A 23574-nucleotide genomic window follows, 5' to 3' on the forward strand; every position below is an offset into this window, starting at 1 on the left:
TATGCAAAGAAATGACATCAAATGCACCCTGCATAACCGTAAATGTATGATGGTTGAATACTATGTAGGTTTCATTCTATACTTGCATATTATTTTGAGAGAGCATGTTGCTGCAGTAGAGGAGGCACCGGGCGATGGTCCGTCTGTCAATGATATCAGCTTTTTGACTTGCAAGAGGACTATTGCCTCGCCATAGTGGTGTAGAATCTAGATAAGGATAATGTCATCATAGACCTTGAGCATGACAAGTACTCTATGATAGATTCCCATGTGTTAGAAGGTGAGTTTGTAGATCCAGCAAGTGCACTTGTGACGATCTACAATGATGTAGCCAGGTGTGAGGTGATACTTCCAATGGAAGAGGAGTTCAAGGCAATGCAAGAAAAGATGGGAATAACAAACATGGGAAAAACCAATTCATCAGTGTCCTCATCGGCCTCAACATCCAGGGCACCACTAAAGTGGACAATTCCATTAACTTATGGACTGAGGAAGATGAAAACTAGAAGGTGAAGTTTTCTTTTCTTTTGTACTTGTGTATGGACCCGGGGGGGTCACTATGTATAAAATATGTATATCGCATGCATTCAAGGACTATTTGTAAAAATCCTTATCTGTGAATTTTTGAGAAATAAAATACACCCTTTTTCTATTCAATCTATAATTTTTTTCCAAATTCCATTTTATGGTAGCCTTCTGTATGAAAAAAGTGAGAAAAAAATGAAACCCCTTCTGCTGCACTCACGTGATAGTCACATAATTACAATGTGAACCCCCTGAGTGTATGGATTAACACTTCTTTTATATGTAATAATCCTTGCTATTAATTGCTTGTAGCTGGTTGTTTATGATGATAACTTTATTCCTTGTCCTCGTGGGCGAGGCATGGGAGACTTGGGAAAGAATTCCTCCCTTGGTTAATATTTGAAGCACACTCACATCTCAATGGCTAGGAACAAAACAAAGAACTATGAAGCAGCTTCCAACAAATCAAAAGAAACCAAGTGGTTATAGTATTGATCTCACTCATGGACGTGAGAGGATTGACCCACACTTGCACTACGGAGCGAGGTGGACAATTTTTTGTTTTGTAGACATGCGGCCATCCTCCTAGGTGTGTCCAAAAATATTGTAGTGTATTTTGCACAAATTCCTTTTGGTCATTTCAACTACACACACCTTCAAGGCTTGATTTTTTGTGCAATTTGAACCCTACGTTATAAAGAGGGACATTGAGGATCCTGTTACAGTGAGCACGCAAAGTGCGATCAAGTAAATGTGGCTCCCCATCATCTGTTCACAAAAAGGTGATTTTTGTGCTCGTGGATTCATCAGCTGGCTAACCTCACAAGACCACCCAACTTTCCAAAGTGATGGCCAACCATAAAAAATCAGCCTACAAACTTTCCCGACGTGGTTTTAACATTAGCGCTCAACACAAATGACAGAGATAATACCAACTGATGTATGACTATAAGTTGGAGCACAATGCCATTTTTTCATGTATAGCCCATTGTGACTCAAACATGAGCACCCACCCATCAAGCCCAAGTTGGACAAGTGGCTTAGTGTGACAAGGGCTTGAGTTCAGATGCATACTCTCCTCTTTATAGGATGTGGTCTTATCAAGCATGCACATTGGTGCAACCATTCCAAAATCTACATAGTCTTAAAGACTTGCATAGTTACATATTTGACGGAAAATATCTAGTGCATGTGTGATCATGCATAAGGCACAATTATCCTTAAAAGTAATTGATAAGTGTGCTTTGCATCATGATTTCTTATTTCAATCATTGTGACTTCATCTTGTTAAGCAAATGACATTTCTCTGGTAGAGGAAGCCTCACGTTTTGGCACAACATGTACGGTGAAATGTGAATGCTTAAATTTCCTTTCCTACAATTACTTTTATGCTAAAATTAGGAGAAAATCACTCTTATCACACATATAATTATCTCTACTACTTCTATACGCAGCTTGAGAAATTCTCAAGTGCTGAATGTTGCCATGCGTCAAAAGGAACATGTGAGGCGGCCAACCTCATCTTCATGGGAGAATGGTAGATAGGGCAACCCCTTTCCTGTTGGTGTTCCTTCTTCACTGGCCCCATGCAAATGCATGCATCACTTGCAGGTTACCTACCAACTGGTACTATTCTCGATGCACGCCATCTTGACCTTGCAACCCATTTCCACACACACACACACACACACGTAAGTTGTGATTGCAACCATTGATAGATCGCGTTGTTGGGGTTTTGAGAATGCGGATTTGGGAATCAAAAGGGAATGCCATTTTGAAGCCCATGTTGCATTATGGATCATAGGCAAGAGGTGTGGATTGTGTGCAAAGGGTCGGCAATGAGGCTGCAACAAGGGAACGAAAGGTTTTGTGCAAGTGAAGTGGCAACAATTGTTGCACTCAAGGCGGCAAGGCAAAGAGCAGTAGGTAAATTTTTTTGACAACCCTTAGCTATATCTAACATGGGCATGTGCTCAAAGGCTCCCATCAATGTAGGGCCCCAAAATTAAGCAGGCACCATAGATATTGCCACAAAAGTAAACTTCGGTACCCAAGGCTACAAGAATTTCAAACATTACTTCCCCCACCCCCCAATTTTCACTTCAAAACTCAATGAAAACATCTACATTCCACAAGTGGTGTGTGCGGGTGATGTGGTTAAGGCACATGGATCTCATCCCCTGAGTTGTGGGGTCAATCCTCTGAGGGGGTGGGGGTGGGGGGGGGGGGAGGGGGGTCTGCAAAGGGGGCAGGGTCGGGTACACAAGTTTACATTTTTTTCCTAATTTACTTTGCCCAAGTTTGTCCAAGATCTACGGTTCTCAATCATCCCATTGTAGATCCCATATCTTCATATGTTTGTGTGAGATATAGGTGAGGGTCGACAATCAACAAATTTTGAAACTTGATACAAGGCAAGAAAGGCATTGTGGATGTTTCAATTGAAATACCAATAGAAAGTTTCAAGTATTGAATAATGTTGGTGTTGCACATCAAGTGTCAAGAGGGTTGCTATCAGAGGTGCCCAAAGGGTAGCACCCTTTTTGTGCACACAAGCTTTGAGAGGGTCAAGTTCTCTCTCTCTCTCTCTCTCTCTCTCTCTCTCTCTCTCTCTCTCTCTCTCTCTCTCTCTCTCTCTCTCTCTCTCTCTCACACACACACACACACACACACACACACACACACACACACACACACGCTTTGTCACTTTACTGGGCTCCACCTAATGACCTACCTAGACAGGACTTTCCATATGGCTTGTGAAGTATGCTTGATCTTTTCATGTCTTGGGAGTGCTCAGCTTGAGTATTTAACTTGCACTATCCTAATGGGACGCACACACATACACACTCTTATGATGATCGGTTTCCATTGAGCATGTTTTCTCTCAACTTTTCTATCCCCTTTTACCCTACCTGATTAAATAGAGCAACTAGATACGGTGTAGTCATAATAACCTTGATCTATGATACACACACTGACATACCTATATCAAGTGTGATTTCCATGCTCAATTACCTCAGATTAAAGGGGATTATTTTTGCTATTTATCTTTTTATAACTCTGGATCCTGTAATTGTAAAACATTTGGTTTTTTGACCTCTTTGTCAGGCATGTTTTACACACACACACACACACACTTGGTCACTTGGTTTACTATTTGGTTGCAATGTCTACTTGATGCCTCAACCCCCGCTTCCTAACTAAACATGGACCCTATTGGTGAGAACTCACCTTAGGTGCACTTGAAGATCTCTGTGTGGGAACTTCTACAGCCAACCATCTATGTAAATATAATGTACTTATTGAAATATAGTATACTTATTGTAATTTTTAAATCTTGAGTCTGTTCAAATCTTTCTTAAAGTAGGAGAGGCCATTCTTTCCCTAATGACTCTTATCACAGTAAGAAAAGTGCATGCAGTGTGCAAAGGTGAAAAATTGAAAGGGGAATATCTAAAACATCTTGAAAGTTTGGATGCACCCACGTAGTAGATACAAGGTCTTTTGGCATTGGCACCCCTTAACACATTGTACATACACTTTAATGTCTTTAGGTCCCCCCCATGTGCCATTCCACCTTGTATCTACCAAAGCCCTCAACATCTAGCTCCACTCCATTCTATTATTATAGGGATATTGGTGTGGTGGAATACCCATTTCAACACATTGAAATCTTCACTATCAACTTCAAAAGCACCCAACCACCAAATGTTCTTCACTGACTGCATACTAAAATTTTTAGGGTTTTTATTCCCTCTGTGGTACGAAGAGCCCTATCTATGAGGGTTATTGATACTCTCTCAAGCTTTCTACCCTTCACAATTTCACTCTCATCTAATTTGATGAAAAATATGGCTTGCCCATTCACCTCAGGAGTTGAAGATCATAAAATTTTATCATTCCCTTTGCAAAGTTCTTAAGTCAAAGAACAGATTGTTGAAAGAGTTAAACTTGAGGTCTTTCTTCTTATCAGGATATATGTCATTGATGTGGAAAGGTTCTCCAAGTATCTCCATGACCTTGGAATTAATTTTGAACTTGGCCTGTTGAGAAATTGATGGCTTTGGAAGCAAGGACCCCTTCACTTTTGGTAACCTGCCCTACTGATTCCAACTTTGTCCAAAGTTCCTTGAACTTTATCTTTGTACAAAGTAGAACTTTGCAAAAATCCATTGATGCAATTCTGCCTAGAAACCCTAAATCTTCTTTCATTCAATAGGTTTCCTTGTAAATAGTCTGGCTGATCTAAAGACCTAAGGTAAACACAAAGAAATACTATAGCAGAATCAACTGGTTGGCACCCCTTAACACATTGTACATACACTGCTTTCTGTTGGATCAGAATCAACTGGTTCATATATTGCCACAGGAGCCACATAAGGTAGAGATGCATAATCAGTCTTGGTGAGTGAGAGATGCCCTCTTAATTTCTGAGTTTGCATTTTCTGTAGCTTATCCTTTTTAACCAGTTACAGAGGGTTTTGAGAAATGTCAGGAACTGTTGCAGGCATAGTTGAGGACGCTGGTCCTTTCCCCTTATCCAGTTGATTCCTACCTTTGTCTCCTGACTGATCTGGTACCTTCACTTCAGTGACTGGCTTTACCTGATCCTTCCTAGATCTAGTAGCAACTGTCTGTTTGACAACTGTCTGATTAGGTACAGTTGTCTCAGTGCTTGCTGCCTTTACCTGGCTTTTGATGTGCTTCAAGAATTCACTGCTTTTGGTCAGTGTAATTCTTGGTTTCTTTGAACTACTAGCCTCCTCTGCAGTAGCTTTCCTTTTCAGGTCCTTGGAAGTTGTTTGACTGTCCATTTCCTCATCGTCTGAGGACAGGTTAATTTTCTTCGGTTCAGAAATGGGTTGCTCATTCCATGCCAGCTTCACCTGCTCATTAATATCTGCAGCAGTAGCCCAATACAGAAATTGCGAGACATACTATGCCTCGAAAACAGTTTGAGATTTCAACTTGGCAGTCTGTTGAAGTACATTATGCGAGAGTATTTGACACAGGTTGATATGGACTTGTGGATCCAGTATCTTGGCCAATAGCATAGCAAATAATTTTTCTGACACATAAGTTGGGTTATTCTTAAGACTGACTACTTCGGCTACAAACTTGTAAGCAGCGGAGGCTTCCAGTCTTGCTACTGGAGCTCCTTGAGCACTTGCCTTGCGCTTCTTTCGAGCTGCTTCATCCTCCTTTAGAGAAATACTTATTTGCTGCGCAGTTGCCACCGATGGTTTAGGCTCATTAGGCATTCTAAATGCAAAGGCAATGGCTTCTGGTGTTACTGACACCCTCCTATTATTTATCATAGCACTGCTATTTTCTGCATCAAAAGAATCAAGAACTTGCTTGATATCCCTACATCAAAAGCAATCCTTGTCGCTTGCAATACAACTTGCAGATCCCAGAGTTGTAGCAGAGTCATTGCATGATCAGTAAAAACATATCGTTGGATTTTACTGTATGGAAGAACAGGAAGACTGCCTCAGTAATTATAGCCTGGGTTTCTGCAAGAGTTTCCTCCATCTTCTTTGATCGTTTCCTTCTACCCATACACTGTGAGGTCGACGACGATGAAACAGGCGAAGGCAAAGAGGACTTACTTGTGTTAAAGCCGTTGCCTGGTGTCGCTGGTAAGGTTGTCTGACAGTCAACTGTCTCGTCGGAGGTCGAAGTTTGCGGTTGTAGTGAAGAGACCTCGGAGCTCGGCGATGGCGAAAGGTTGACAGGAGGAAAGCGTCGCGCAGGAGATTTATGAGGAAAAATGTTAACTCTCCTGACTGTTATACGTGTTCGCGCCATAAAAGCTCCACTACTCGCCGTTCCTAGACTTGTGTGCGCCGTCGCTGACGTGGCAAACATGCATTGGACAAGACTGCAACCCATCCTTGTAATAATTATCACTGTCATACCATTTGACCGTTGGCCACTTAAAATTTGGAAAGTGTGTTCATACTGGTTCTGAACTGATTCCCACTCTGGCTGGAGCATACTGGTACTGGTTCTTAAATCAGCCTGATCTGATTTTTCAGGTACTGGTTCTGAAGCTGGAACTGGTTGCACATGGAAAAGACCAAAAATATCTGATTCTGGTATCTCTTGATCAAAAACCTCCAGTTCCTTAGTGACTTCTTCTGATCCAGTTTGTCTGGTCTCTGAGTACTAAAGTTTGATCTTTGCTCCATTATATACTCCTGGCAACATTAGTCGAGATAAGTCTTTTAATCTAACCGTGCCATTGGAAAAGACCCAATCAACCTCAAAAGGTCCTGCCTAGGCAATCTTCAAATTCAGCTTCTTTGGACCCATTCTTGACTGATATAGAAGCACTAAGTCTCCTTTCTGGAATTCTCGGACTTTAATTCGGCGATCATGCCAGTGCTTCCTTCTTTGTTGAACAATTTCCTGTTCCAATATAGCCCTTTGCCTGAGTTCATCTAACTGCATCAGTTCATCTAGTCTTTTCTTAAGATTATGGTTGAAGTCTAATCCATACTTTACAGCCATTCTCAGACTGGGGATTACAAACTCCATATGAACCACTACTTCAGTGCCATACACCATTCTGAATGGTGTCATTCCAGTAGTTACCTTATAAGCTGTTCTATAAGCCCATAGAGCAGTCTGAAGCTTCAAATCCCACTGGTCTGGTTTCTTTTGCACCACTTTAGTGAGAATAGTCTTAATTGTCTTATTGCTACTTTCAGCCAGTCCATTGTATCTGGGATAGTAAGGAGTAGATTTCTGATGCTTGACTGAAAGCATATCCAATAGGATTTCCATAGTATCATTGATAAAGTGCGTCCCTTGATCGGTCACAATTTCCACTGGACATCCATATCTGCAGACAATATTCTCAAACAGAAACTTTGCAGTTGACTTGGCTGTGTTGTCAGGAAGAGCTTTAGCTTCAACCCACTTGGTAACATAACAAGTAGCCATCACGATGTACTTATTCTTCCTGGGATCCACCTTCTTAAAAGGTCCCATAAAATCCAATCCCCATTTCATGAATACTCCCAATGGTTGTATTGGCATTAAGGGAGTCATGTCTGCAGCTGTTGGTCGGCCCATTCTCTGGCATATATCACAAATTTTACAAAAGCTTCTGACATCAGCAATCATTGTTTGCCACCACAGACCTGCTTGCAGAATCTTCTTGTAGGTTACTTCGTTGGAAAAGTGTCCACCAGACTCTCCATTATGTGCCTCTGAGATAACTTGCATTCTTCCCTTCATTGGAACACATCTCCGAAGTATACCATCCACACCCAATCGATAAAGTACTCCCCAAATGATGGTAAATTTCAGGCTTTTTATGATCAGAGCCTTCTTCTGATTTTGTTTCTAATCTTTTGGAAAGGCACCTTGGGAAAGGAACTGATAAATATCATACCATTCAGGATCCACTGATTCTTCTGCTTCTAGCTGAAATAAATCAGCATCCACTGGTTCATCTCTGAGAGGTGATTCTGAAAATCCTTCTGTACTTCTGGAAAGAAAGTCAGCTCCACAGTGGTTTCGGTCAGGCTTATGGAAAATTCTGAACTCAAATTCCATAAGGAACATCATCCATCTTATCAGCCTGTCTTGAATAATGACTTTGTTAATCAGAAATAGAAGATCTTGATGATCCACATAAAAATGGAATAACTTCCCCAATAGGTAATGCCTGAACTTTGTAGCGCTAAAAACCATTCCGAGGGCTTCTCTTTCAGTAGTCGTATAGCCTTGTTCAGCCTGACTAAATCTCCGACTAGCAAAATAGACCGGATAGTCTGTTCTGCCATCTGGCTGAGCCAATATTTCCCCCATTGCCAATCCCGAAGCATCAACGTGTACATGAAAAATAATGTCCCAGTTCGGCTGCCTGAGGACTGGTTTACTTGTAATGGCTTTTTTCAGATTCTGGAAACTCTCCTCACACTCAGTAGTCCAATTGAACTTGCTGGTCTTCTTTGTAAGCTCATATAGTGGTACTGCTTGAGAAGCAAATTTGTGTACAAATCTTCTATAAAAATTCACATACCCCAAAAAAGAACTCAACTCAGAAGCAGTTCTAGGTGCTTTAGCTTGCTGGACACACTGTATTTTGTCATTGGCCATTTCTATTCCATTGTGGGAAACCACGTCCCAGTAGCTGTCCCTTCCAAACCAGAAATACTGATTTAAATGGATTCAAGCAAATCCTTTTCTTCTGACAGTGTTTAAAAACCATCTGCTGTTCCTCAGCTGAATAGACAGTGAAGTCATCCATGAAAATGGCGAGGAATCGATGAAGAAATTCATTAAACATCTCCATCATACACCGCTGAAAATTAGTTGGTGCATTGCACAGGCCAAAAGGCATCACCAGATACATGAATGCTCCCCACTCAGTGATGAAAGTGGTCTTGGTCCTATCTTCCGGAGCAATCTGTAACTGGTTATAGCCGCTATAGCCATCCATGAAGCTATACATCTCATATCCTGCGATCTCATCAAGCAACATATTAGTAAAAGGTAAGGGAAATGGATCCTTAATGGTCTGAGCATTTAGTTTCCTATAGTCGACACAAACCCTTAATTTCCCATTCTTCTTAGGAACGACAACTATTGGAAATAACCAATCACTGCTTGCTACTTCCGTAATGAACCCAGCCTTGAGAAGATTATCAATCTCCTCCTTGACCTTCTTTGCATAGTTAGGGTTCATCCGGTATGTTTGTAGTCTGACTGGCCTAGCGTCCGGTTTTAGTGGTATTCGGTGCTGACAGACTTCAGGATCTACTCCCTTCAAATCTGTATGTTCCCAGGAAAATACATCTCTATAGTTCTGGAACATTATCCGTGCCTTTTCCTTCATTACCGGTTTCAAGTGCTTGTTGACTTTGATCATTCTGGGATTTTCCTCTGATCCCAGGTTCCATTCCTCTACTTCCTGATCATTTGGAAGCAACCAGTTGGGTCCTCCTCCTTTTCGTTTGGTCGACTCTTCAGCGTAGTCCCAAGAAGGCCCATTCATTTCTGAATTATTATTCTAATCAGGTGGATATTCTTCTGGACATGCTGATTGTTCCATTATATCAGTATCAGCTGAGTCCTCCATTCTTCCAGTTAGCTGAACGGTTCTTTCCCCTGTATTGACTTCAGTGAATTGGTCAGGGAATTGTTTCTTCTGCTTGTCAGCTTGCTCTTTGTTTAGGACTGCTTTCAAATCAATTTCTGCCAAAGGAAAGATGTTTATTGCTGCCAGCATTCACTCAATTTTCTTAGCTCGGTATTTCTGACACAACTCCTTCGGCCTCAGTTCCTTTTTCCAGCTCCTGGTGTTGTTGGTCTAGACTTTGATTTTGCCACTGGCCCCTTCTATGGTTAAAGTCTGGTTTGCGTAGTCATGAACAACATGTGTTGTTCTTAACCATGGGCGGCCTAATAGCATTCCATATGCGCCCTGCACATCCAAAACTAGGAAACTAGTTTTGAATTTTTTCCTCTCCACTCTTATCTGCATGTTTTCAATCATGCCCGTTTCTTGTACGACTCGATGATCTGCCATTATTATTTTGAATGGTGTTGGTTTCATGTTGGTGATACCCATTCTTTGCTGAAGATGGGTTCCCATTATATTGACTCCTGCTCCTCCATCCAATATGACACTTGAGAGAGGTTCCCACTGCTTCCTGATCTTGTAATCCACCTGAATAAGTGGAACTTCATCATCCCTAACAGCCGTCAGGTCTACTGTTCTGGCGTCTGCCTCAGTCTTCCTACGCTGCCTGATAAAGTTGGCCACCTCAGGTAAGGTCTTTCTTATATCCTCCAGCTCTATAGTCAGCTTCTGGATTCTATCACAAATTTTCACCTGAATTTCCTCTTGCTCCTGGTCAGACTGATTGTCAGAGCTTGAAGAGCTAGTGTTCTCATACTGCCATTCTTCTTTAGCAATACTTCCACTCTTTCCTTCCTCTTCCATCTCACCAGCTAGTCTATGTACCACAGCCAGCATAGTCTCTGTCATGGCCGGTACTGACTGATCTTTATCAGTCGATTGGGCTGGTATCTTCTGAATGACTCTAGCCTCGGAACTTTCTGGCTGCTCTGGCAGCTTCTTAGCTAAATCCTCTGTGATTTTAGCTGCTAGTTCCCGCTGCTCTTGCCACTCATCTACCACCTTTTCCTTACCCTTGGCCTTCCAAACTTCCCTTTGTTGGGCTCACTTGCTGCTGTTGGAGTTGACTGGTACTTCTGAAATGTCTGGAATCTCTTCAATGATCACTCCTTTGCTCCTGGTAACTACTCTGACTGGGACTGGCTCTGGTGCCTTAACCTCAGTAGCAGTTGTTACCGGTGCATCTGGACACTGGGCTGCAAAATGACCATGCTTCCCACAGGTATAGCAATTCATGCTTCTGGTCTGGAAGTTGCCTCTTCCTCTTCCTCTGCCCATTCCTGGTTGGTATCTGCCTCGTCCTTGACTAGTACCACTGGTACCTGGTCCTTCTTGGGCTACTTTGATTGGCTCTGTCTTCACTGGTTCAGTGTAGGCAACCACTGACAGATCCTTTCCTTTCTTAAAATGGTGAATTCAGATGCCACAATTATTCCATAGGTGACCGAAGGCCTTGCAGTAGGTACATTGTGGACATTCCGTGGAGATATGGTCCTTGGATTTACATCTTGAACACCAAGTCTCCATCTTCCGAACCGGCTGTCTTGTGTGGCTAATCTCTGCAATTTGCCTAGCCATTTCTTCAATTTTCTTGTCCATGATCCTTTCTTTGATTTGTCCTTTGTCCGTTCATTGGAACTGATCTCGGAACTGCTGGACGTTGCACTGGAATCAGAAGCTTCAGTAGTCGAACTACTGCTACTGGTCCTTCGCTTCTTGTGGCTTTTTTCTTTCTTAGCCTGCTGTTCCAGTTTTAATGCTCGTTGGACCAGGTCATTGAATTTCTTTGTAGGGGCCGGTACTTCCTGTTCTCTCAACTTCTTGCTTCTGAACCCATTCAGAAACCATACCCTTAATCTTTTCTCAGACGGTGGTTCTTGCAGTTGTCTGGTCAGTTCTTTGATCTTTTCTACATAGCTGCGGACTGACAAATTCCGCTGTTTGATCTGATCCAATTCACAGAGAATATCCTCATCTCCTCGATTGTCGGAATATTCCAACCTGAAGGCCTTAAGTAATTTATTATATGATCTCAGTTGGCATGTAGGGTAATGGTAATACCATTTCCTTGCTGCTTCCTTCAAGGTTTGTGAAAAGTATTCCCCCCCCAATTATCTTTATTAATGTTTTTTAATTCAGCATACTGCTCAAAAGCTTGTATGTGAACATCAGGATCATCCTTTTTCCCTCCTTTGAACATGGGAAAATAAATCTTCAGGGAAGCGGAGTAATCATGTCGATTACTGCTAATTCCACCAGTTCGCTTCTTGGCTTTAGACTGATGCTTGGGAGCCTTCTTGCAGTTGTTATTGTCAGCATCCCAATCAATCTCTGTCTCTGTCTCAGTCTCAGTATCCTCTCTGTTTTATCTGCTAGAAGTTCCGTGACTTTCCTTTCTGACTTTGATATGCTCATCATTCTGGCGAGAATGAGAACTCTTGGAACTCTTTGCCTTTCGTGCTTCCCGTTCTGCCCGTCTGTGTCGAGAATGACTGGAATGCTGTGAGTCCTGCACCTCATCAGCCTGACTATGCTCCTCCTGAGCCTCAGTGTCAGTCATTTTCTCTTGCTTGGGATTAGACTCTCTTCCTGACTCCTCAGGAATGGGGTCCACACGATTGGTAGATTTCCGGCCACGATTGGATTTTGGTGCCATTGCTGAAAACTTCAACTGGGAGAAGAGTCTTTCAGTCAATGAGCTTCAGCTCTAGCCACCGTGATCGCCAAAATGGAATTGGAGCTGATCTCTTGAGACAGCTAATTCCAGTGTTGAAGGATTTCAGCTACTGAGAGTAGGAAGAGTTCAAACAGCAGACTAGACAAAAATCAGTGACTAGACTGAAATATGAATACTGAAATGAGAATCAGACTTAAAGACTGGAATAAAGTTCAGATTCAGATTCAGAAGACTATTGAGAAGTCAGTATCACTGGAATATATATATATCATGATTGAGATTACAGTGAATATGATTACAGAGAGAGAAAGTGTAGCCGATGATACTGCCACTGATGCTCGAATGCAATTATAGCTCAAAGCGCTAATACAAGTGATAACAATTGCCAACCCAGTATCAAAGTAATGGGCTCTATTTATATGCTTCGGGTTTACCGTAGTAATTACTAAGTGATTCACTGCCATCTTCTAAGAACACGTTCCCACATAGTGACGCGCCAGCCGTCCACAAGGAGGCTAGGTTTGAGTTCACTCATCATGCTTCAGTATCTCATTGGATAGCTAAAGCTGATCGGATGAATAAAGACTTCTTTGTTGCGCATAAAGAGCGCCCTCCTGGCACCACCCTTCGGACTCTGTGCGATGCTCAGGGGACACTACATATGCATCCTGATGTTATACTTGATATGACTGCAGATTATTTTGAGACATTGTTCACTGCTGATGTATGCACTACTGAGGTTTTACATGCACGTGAGTAGATCTGGCATCACACGCGACACCATTGTACAGACACTATGGCAGAGATCTTATTGGCACCCTTCACACTTGCAGAGCTCCATGTTGCTATAGAGAGTCTTGATCCATCCTCCTGTCCAAGAGAGGATGGCCTCACTAGAGCTTTCTTGTTGACATATTGGGATGTATTGCATATACCACTGCTTCGCGGTTGTCAGGACATCTTTGCATCAGGATATATCCATCCGGATCTTTCTTCAGGTCTCATATATCTTATTCCGAAGGGGTGTGACACCACTCAGCTCTGACAGTGGAGACCTATTACCCTACTCCCTTCGGTCTATAAGATATTAGCGTTAATGATCAGCCATCGCTTGCGGCCGTTCTTACCAGAGATTATTCATACTTCTGAGACAGGCTTTGTCATGGATCGATGCATCCTGGATAATATCTTCACTTTTTATGAGGCAGTAGAGTGGGCCAGATCATCTTCTGAGCCTCTCGCTTTTTTCATCCTTGACTTCGAGAAAGCATACGATCGTGTTGAGTGGGACTTTCTTGAAGGAACTTTAGCCAGGATGGGTTTTGCTTCGAAATGGATCTCAGGCATTTCCGCTCTCTTCAGGAGTGCCAGCAGTGCTATTACTATTGGTGGCCGCGTCAGTCGTAGTTTTGAGCTTTCTCGATGTGTCCGTCAGGGATGTCCTTTAGCAACATATCTGTATCTGTTTGTAGGAGAGACTATGTCCGACTTTCTTCGTGCTCAGAGTCATGCATTTTGTGGCTTGACCATGCCAGTACCTACAGCTCCAGACCTTATTGATCAGGAGTTTGCTGATGACACTATGCTCATGTTACGCTATTTGCTAGCTGCTCTTGATGCTATGCGGGAGGGCCTAGAGGTTTTTTGCATTGCTAGTGGCGCACGCATTAATTGGCATAAATCCTATGGGTTATTGGTTGGCAGTGATGACATACCTACTTGGGGGGTAGCTGATGGTTTCACATGGTTGCGACCGGGTCAGACATGCAGATATCTGGGCTTTCAGGTTGGATTAGATGTTACCTCACAACAGCAGTTTGCACCCGTGCTACAGTTTATTCGCAGGAAGCTATGCCATTGGTCTTCACGCCATCTGTCGTTGGATGGTCGTGCATTGGTCGCCAACCAGGTCATTCTGGCTACAGTATGGTATACGGCTTCTTGTTGGATGTTACATTCTGGTGTGATGGCTCCGCTCCGCCGCCTAGTGCGGAACTTTTTATGGAGTGGCACAGACGGGACTATTGATACCCGTGCTCGAGTCCGCTGGCTCACGATCATTCGTCCTAGGTCAGAGGGAGGCCTTGGCATTATTGATCCAGAGTTACAGAGCCGCGCCCTTCTTACCAAGCTTATTGTTCGGGGTCTTTTTCCCGGACAAGAACCTTGGAAGATGCTTCTTCAAGCCGCTCTTTGCGCAGTCACTCCACAACTCGGCACTAGAGATGGTCATACTTGACAGACAGAGTATCGTTTTCTCTTTACTGATGCCCCCTTGTCCACCACCTCCATCTCTCCCTTTATCCGATCACTCCTTCAGATTTGGGTTTCCATGCGACGGGCTATCATACGCTCACCTCCCTCATGTCGTGAGGAGATTGAGCGCCAGCCTCTCATTTAGAATGCTACAGTTCATGATTCTTCGGTTGATCCACCCCGTCAGCTTGGAGAGCGGACTCACATTGATTGGGCTGCTTGGGACGCTGGCCTTGCTGCCTCTATGCGGTTGTTTCATGAGACACGGATGCTACATGCTGATTTTGTGGCAGAGCATTATGACATTGGTCGCGGGGTGGCAGACAGATTGCTTGAGATTGACACCGTCCTTCCTTCACAGTGGGATGCAGTCATGAGAGGCACGGTTCAGATGCCTCCCCATTGCGGCTGGGAAGGCCTCTTTGCTTAGAGCACTCTCTTCTTAGTTCGTTTAGACACCATGCTATTCACAGTTGATACTGCCCAGTCCGAGGGGATTCATGCTAGATTGACATATGATGCCACCTTTCCACTTCCTATCCTTCCCGGAGCTCGATGGGAGGCAATCAGAGTAGTTGGCTCCCGCGTGAAGCGTCGTTGTGTTGACCCTCGTTTCGCTTCTGCTGATGCTGTAGTTTTGAGGCTTTGGGTGTGGGAGGGTCGTGCCCTATCTCAGCTATATTGGGACCCAGGAGAGTGGCATTGGCCTCACTCTGACCCTACATGTGCACCTGTATCCTTCTTTGAGTACACTGTCAGGATTGGACGGTTAGCATTAATGAGGCAGCAGCTAGAGCAGCCCACTCGTATGCGTTTCTGTTTACATTCAGGTCTCTCTCATGCCTATCTGCAGCAGTTTTGGTCCGCCATCTGGGATTTACATGCGGCTCGTCGTATTTCTTTTTTCATGTGGATGATTGTGCATGCGGGACTTCTAGTTGGGACTTGGCTAGCTACTATGGGTCATGATCCGTTATGTACTCGCTGTCCTTTACGACTCCCTAAGTCACCTGCACACTGTCTTTGGTCATGCTCAGCTTCCCATGTAGTGTGGCTTGCAGTTTGCTTTCTACTTAGCAGAGCAGGTGTTCAGCATGGATTTCTTACTTGGGGATATGTCTCATGGTTGATGCCGATGCCCGGCCCCCATCTTTTTTACGAGGGCTCAGACCCAGACCAGCCTTTATGCTTACCTCGGCTGGTTATCAATGAGGGACTTTGGCTATGCTACCACAGATTGCTTGGCAGGGGGATTCTCAGACACGTGATGAGGTTTTTTCAGTCATCACTAGTATTACACTATGGAATGTTTGGAGAGCTCGTTGTGTCCACATTCTCAGTGCGGCTCCACAGCTCCTTCAAGATACCCTCACTACCATTTGGATGGATATCATTCACACCCTGATTTGGCAGTGGGATTCTTCCTCAGGTGCATCTCGAGCAGCCGAGGCTTGCCGTTTTGCCTTCCTTCGACGTTGGGCACGATCCCCACTCTTTTTCACACTTACAGGTGGACAGATTACGTGGCATAATGTCCCACCTCGGTGGTTTCTCCTCCACTCGTCACACCGACCACCATGAGATTGTTTTAGTCGAGTTGTCACTATAGTGGCTCTCCTCCTTACATTCATCTTGTACACCCCACGTGATAGGCTATTTTGGCATCCGCTGGGGATTATATTGTACTCAGTATTATACAGCCCTTACTTTTTCAGAGAGAGAGAGAGAGAGAGAGAGAGAGAGAGAGAGAAGACAACACGGCATGGCGGAGTTCGGAGCCAAGACGCATTGGTCCCAACGACAAGCGCCCCTTTCGATATTTCTTTATTATTGATTCGACAAGGTACAACTCCTTGTTAGAGTTCATCTGCCTGTCCGATGGAGCTCTGGTATCTCCCAGGAGCAGATTAGGGAGTGAGGGTTGTTTTGTGGCTGTGTTCGATCGTACTTGAGGTAGACGTACCTATTATCAATGTAGCAGACTTGGACACTCCAAGTTGAGAATCTACCACGACACCACAAATAATCACTTCAAACAGTTCACAGTTCACAATTGATTCGACACTGGCCTGGCGGAGTTCCGTGCCTAGAGATATTGGCCCCAAAGGCTGGCGCCCCTTTCGGTATTTCTTTTTGTTTTAATCCGTGTTCAAAGTACAAGAGTGCAGGCAGGTGCTCACACTCAGACTCTGCGTCCAGATGCTCTGAGTTGTGAGGTCCTGCCCGCACTCTTGTACTTGATAACCGTATCGCCATATCGTTGAACACTATGGCCAAAACCTCATTTTCATGGCTAAAGCATTCAAACGTCACTCTCTGAGCCATTTGTTGCTACAAAACAAACATTCAAAGAAATTAAAATGCCATTGTTGAATACTTCAACCACTTTAACATAACTCAAACCAAACACACTCAAGAAGACAAGTCAAGCAAGTACCACCAACCAATGTCACTTATAGATGCATCATGAATACAATATCTTTTCTCAAACATTATGCATGAATGCATGCACAATGCATAAATAACCTGACTAGTATCAAGCTGCCCTCCGCCACTTGCGGGCCTGTCTATACGGTGTGTTGCCACGTGTCACTCCTGCAGTCGGCATTTCAGCCAGCAGCCCAAACCAGAGTGTCCATGGCACACACACTCTAGCCACGTCAGCAATCTAGCTGGGGGAAAAGTCCTGTGCAAGAGGGTGTTTGTGAGTACTGGGCAGCCACATCACAGAGTTGTGACATACCCCTCTCTTGAAAGCATTGTAATCGCCCTCGATTACGCCTGCAAAACAAACAAAAGCCATAAACTACCTTAGCAGACACTAACTGTTAGTACTTACGCACTAGGAACACACATCTAGCACATGTACCAATCGACAGTCACATCACAGAACATCACATGGCAAATCACATTTAACATTCATTTGGATCTTAGACTATGATTTATCGGCAATGCAGTTAGCAATCGCATGTAGATCCACTCAGGACCTCATAGATGCCCGATTGACTAACCCTATTGCAACCATGTCTATTTGAGATCATTCAGACCAAAATACTGCAGTCATTTCGTCTATCAGTTCCTGCACTTAAAAACAAGTCAAGAACAAATTAGTTTTATATTCAGGAATTCCATTTCACAAAGTCATACAACAGAATACTGTCAGCTCTCAGTATCCCTGAAGCTCAAAGAGACATCAGTGACTCTAGTATTCTAAAGATCGAGGCATCTATTGACAAAGAAGCGGAGTAACTCCCCTCTTGTGCATCCCACTTCACCAGATATGCGGCCAAGCTGAATTCTGGGTTCCATTTGGAATAGACTATGCTAAACCAAAAGCTTCAAGGTAAAGATTCACAATTAGAGGAGTATCTGCTAGGTCCTCCTCCTCCATCCACTTCGCATCCAATGTAGGATAGTTCTTGAATTTAATCAAGAACCGCTTATTCTTTGTCTTATGTACCAAAATCTGTTCAAGAACAAGGATCTCCTCGTTTTCTTCCACTTCGGGTTGCTCATCGGGCTCCCCATCTTCAGCACATCACCTTTAAAAGTTTTCAAGAGACTCGTACGAAATGCATTGTGAATCCTCCAAGTGTCAGGTAGTTTCAGTCGGAAGGAGACATCATTGGTCTTTTCAAAGATCTGGAAAGGTCCATAGTATCGCATACTAAGCTTTGGAAAAAGCCTATCCTTTCCCTTCTTCTTTCTTGTCACGTGAGACATCCAACCCTATGTGTTCGTGGACAAGCTACAACATGACCAGGGTTCAGTTCAGTCAAGTCAGTCTAGAATAGAAAGTGATCTGACACTTTTGTGAGTCTGTTCGCAGATCGTGCATGGCCAAACACTTAGATTAGATGCATATCCTCTGGTTGCACATAGCATGATCATAAGCATCCCCATCAGAATCCATCAGAATCCTTCAGGGGAATTTTAAAGTGCATTTAGCCTATTTTCCCTATTTTTGACCATTTTCACTTATTATTTTTAAGCGACTTTTGTTGGAAAGTAGGTAGAGCAAATTGAGTAAGTTTGTATATAAGCAAACCAAAGCTATCACTTTCTGGCATAAGAGGCAGCAGGAGCACAAGCTCAACAGGCAACTTCTCAGCAGAACCCAAGAGGCGTAGCGTTTTTGCATCACTCCAACAAAGCTAACGTGTTTTGGACCAGAACCCGGATCAGCCAGCGTTTTTGCATCTGCATCAACCCGGCGACAACAAGGAACAAATCAGCCCTAGCATTAGCAGTTTCCCACCCCAGAACCCCAACGTTTTTGCTTCAGCACAAAGATCAGCCCTAGCGTTTTTTGGATCTGCCAGACAAGCCAGCGTTTTTGCAGATCTTCGTGACGGAACATCAAGAACCACCAGCGTTTTCAGTTTTCAGCCCTTAGACACCGCAGATCAAGTCCCGAACCTCGCAGATCTCACCTTCCCGCAGCAGTTCCTTGTCGCACGGTCAGTTTCCGCAAGGTTTACAGTTTCAGCCCGGGAAACGCAGATTTCAGCATCTGCGTTTTCAGCGTGTCATCGTCGCATCGTCGTCATTGAAATCGTCATCGATGTAGAGTCAGAATTCAGTAAATAAAGATTTGCAGATTTGAACCCTTAGCGATTTCAGTTTTCAGCCCGTCTTGTCGTCGTCCTCATCGTCGGCAAGTCCAAGCATTGTAGAGATTTGTGCAATCATAAGTAGACCGCTCTTGCCATAGAGAGTGGGGCCTTCAGAGGAGGGTTTGACAACATTCCAGTGTCCTATTCTCTTCTCTCTATCTCTCAGACTCGTGCACTTTCACTCACAGTGTCCATTCACTTTGTTTGTGTCCATTGCACTCTCTCATTAAAGAAGGGAAGGCTCTCCCTTCCCTAAGAAAAAGAAACCTTGAGCACAGTTCGGAGCACTCATCTTGAGCAAAGTTCAACATTCACTTCCGCTGCACCTTACATTGGTATCAGAGCTTTGGCAATGTTCTGTATCACTCAAGGAAAGAACCACAAGAACCACATAATTTTTTTTGCTTGTTGTGGTCGCACGTAATCCAAGTCCTCTTGGGTGTGTCGATTCCTAATCGTCTTTGTAAAGAGTGACAGGAAACCCAAGAAAGAAGGGCTTGTCCAGCCTCCCCTTGTGCCTCTTTTCACTCATTGAGAGCGGACCGTGCACTTAGCGGCAGGCCAATAGACGTGAGGCGGGAAAAAGCAACCTTGGTGTGAGCACAAGGCCGCCAAGGGGTGCACCCGCAGAAAAGAGCAGAACTTGGGTGAAGAGAAGATCCTTCTCTAACACAGATTGCAAGCGAAAGAAGAACTCAAGACCCTCAAGAACCTCAAGACCCGCAAGAATCTCAAGAACTCAAGAACCCCAAGAACCAAGACCCCCAAGAACCCAAGTTCCTTGTGAACTTAAGACTCCCCAGAACCCTAGACCCCCAAGAACCTAAGTTCCTCGTGAACTTAAGAACCCAAGACCACAAGAATCCACAAGAACCCAAGACTTCAATGGATGGTCATCACTCGAAGCGGAATAGATACTTCGCTTGGAGGTGATGAGCATGAGAGAGGCGAAGAAGAATTTTCCCCACCAGGAGGTTTTTCCGACCCTCCCCCTTCCCCATCTACGCCAAGGATTGCACTAACTCCTATGGAGGAGTTGGAGCAGTTGTTTATGGAAAGAAAGTTAGAACGCGAAGAAAGAGAAGCAGAAAGAAAGAACTACGAAGAAACAATGGCAGCCATAGATCGTGACTACAAAGAAGCGTGGTAGCCATAGAGCGTAAGTACGACTTGGAAGCCAAAGAAAGTCAAGCCAAATTGGATCGCGAGAACAACGAAAGACGAGTAACATTTGATCGCGAGACCAAAGCAAGAGAAGAACAGAGCGACGAACACATGAAAGAGTTCTTGCGACTCTTACCTCAAGTGTAGACACAGATGCAAGAGATTCGGGAAAAGGAGACTCTCTCAGTCTCTTCGTCTCCAAAGCATGACACACAGGATTTGCATGATGAATTGATTGATAATGATAAGGATGATGATTTGAATGACAATGACAAGCATGAAGAATTGCATGACACTGACAAACATGATGATTTGCATGAAGATGATGTGATTGTTCACAAGGATGATGTGTTAGTTGATACTTTCTCTAGTGAAGCTAACCTCATTTCAGATTCGATCAATCACGAAGAACCGATCTTGGCTCTCGAGCCTAGGTCCCAAGAAACCCCTCAGGAAGAACCGGTCTTGGCTCTCGAGCCTCTGTCCAAAGAACCCTCACAGAAGTATTATGTGTTCGCATGATTAGTACGCACGCATTGTCCAAGTGTTTCATTCGTGATCGTTCCCTGTATTTTCGTCAGCGTCTTTATGCGATCCCTTTTCCTAAGCACGGCATATTGTACGTTGAGCACGTTTCACTCATGAATGAGCACGAATGTATGCGGATTGTTCATGAAAAGCTGAAAAGTTTCCGTTGTGAATTGCCACAGTTGATTGCTTTAGATCAGAAGAGAGAAATTTGATCTCATTGTTTGCGTGTGTGTGGTGAACGGTTTGGCACTCCGTCTATTTGTTCATCTACATTGCATGCACAGTCTTTTCGGAAGCCAAGATTTTTTCCATTCACTTTACATGGAATGGGCATGTTCATGGTTTTGTGTTGGAAATGGTTTCAAGAATTTTCAACCATGGAGATTCTTGAAGAAGAAGTTGAAGCATTGAAGGAGCCACAAAAGACTTTGTGTCGCTTTCGGCGCGGCCCAAAGAAGCAAGCGTTGCAGACCTTTATGAAGTTCAAGTATTGCACGACCCACACATCCGAGTGTGCCGGCGAAGAGTCTCTTTCAGGATTCCGGATGCTATTGGCGATCTCCCTCAATGCCATACAATTCAGTATCAGTACCTCACTTTGAAAAGGAGGGGATGTCACGTGACACATCCAACCCTTTGTGTCCGTGGACAAGCTACAGCATGACCAGGGTTCAGTTCAATCAGGTCAGTCTAGAATAGGAAGTGATCTGGCACTTTTGTGAGTGTTCGCAGGCCGTGCATGTCCAGACACTTAGATTAGATGCATATCCTTTGGTTGCACACAACATGATCATAAGCATCCCCATCAGAATCCATCAGAATCCTTTAGGGGAATTTTTTAGTGCATTTAGCCTATTTTCCCTATTTTTTGCATTTTTCACTTATTATTTTTAAGTGACTTTTGTTGGAAAGTAGGTAGGGCAAATTGAGTAAGTTTGTATATAAGCAAACCAAAGCTAGCACTTTCTGGCAGAAGAGGCAGCAGGAGCACAAGCTCAACACGCAACTTCTTAGCAGAACTGTCACGTGACACATCCAACCCTATGTGTCCGTGGACAAGCTACACCATAACAGGGTTTCCGTCAAGTCCAGTCAGTCTAGATTAGAAGTGATCTGGCACTTTTGTGAGTCTATTCGTAGACCGTGCATGCCCAGTCACTTAGTGTAGATGCATATCCTCTGGTTGCACACCGCATAAGCATAAGCATTTACATCAGATTCCATCAGAGTCAATTTGGGGATTTTCCCAGTGACTTTAGCCTAATTTCCCTATTTTTGACATTTTTCACTTATTTATTAAGTGACTTTTGTTGGGAACTGAGTAGGGGAAATTGGGTAAGTTAATATATAAGCAAACCCAAGTTAGCACTCTTGGGCAGATGAGTAAGGAGCACAACAGGCCCCCAGGCAACAGGTACTCCCCCTCTCTCAGCAAGACCCTCTCCAAGCCTCCCTTGGTGAGCCCATCCTCATTCAGCTAGCGTTTTTGGTATCGCCATCTCTCCTTGCAGCTTGGCGTTTTCCACAAGCAACACCTCGCCGACAGAGCACCAACCCTAGCGTTTTTCTATCGCCCCTCACTCATCCCACAACCTCTAGCGTTTGGATCGCCCACAAGGAACTGCAGCAAGCAATAGTTGTCAGCCAAAGGGAACTGCAGGGATAGCGTTTTCAGCCCTCTGTCGCAGCAGGTATTCAGCGTTTTCAGCCTTCGATTGCAGCCATAAAAAGCAGCCCTAGACCTGCTATTTCTCAGCGTTTTTATCAGCCAAACGACAGCAGACAAACCAGGGTTTTTCAGCCACAAAGACAGCAGCCAAAACAGCGTTTTCAGCACCCCAAAGTGGTCCCAGATTTTCAGCCATAGTCTTTTGTGGACAGCAGATAGAAGAACACCGATTTCAGCCCTAAAGTCATCATCGTCGTCACCGGCATAGTCACACAAGTTGCATCAATCCATGCATCATCATTGTACACCTTTGTGCAATCATAAGTAGACCACTCTCGCCGACGAGAGTGGGGCCTTCGGAGGAGGGTTTTACAACGTCTCTGGTGTCGTATCTCTCTTCTCTCTTTCTCTCAGTCTCATACACTTGCACGCACAATATCCATCCACTTTGTTCGTGATCACAGCACTCTCTATAAAGAACTGAAGGCTCTCCCTTCCATAAGAACTAAAAGGAACCTTGAGCAAAATATGGATCACTAATCTTGAGAAAATACAACATTCATTCCGCTGCACCTTACAAGAACCCAAGAGGCCTAGCGTTTTTGCATCACTGCAGCAAAGCTAGCGTTTTTTGGACCAGAACCCAGATCAGCCAGCGTTTTTGCATCTGCATCAATCCGGCGACAACAAGGAACAAGGCAGCCCTAGCGTTAGCAGTTTCCCACCGCAGAACCCCAACGTTTTTAGGGCAAATTTGACAAGCATGTATATAAGAAAACCTAGCCTGGCACTTTTCGGCAGAAGAGGCAGCAGGGACCAAGTGTCCAACAGAGCACCTTCTCAGCAAGACTCCCCCCCGGGCGGAACTCCGACAAAGAAGCCAACGTTTTTGCAATCGCTGAAATCGCGTTTTTCAGCCTCAGTATAGCAGCGTTTTCAGCCTACTGAAATTGCGTTTTTCAGCCCTGTTGTC

Source organism: Adiantum capillus-veneris, chromosome 9, assembly GCF_014529385.1.
Source record: "Adiantum capillus-veneris isolate H3 chromosome 9, ASM1452938v2, whole genome shotgun sequence".
Classification (NCBI taxonomy): Eukaryota; Viridiplantae; Streptophyta; class Polypodiopsida; order Polypodiales; family Pteridaceae; genus Adiantum; species Adiantum capillus-veneris.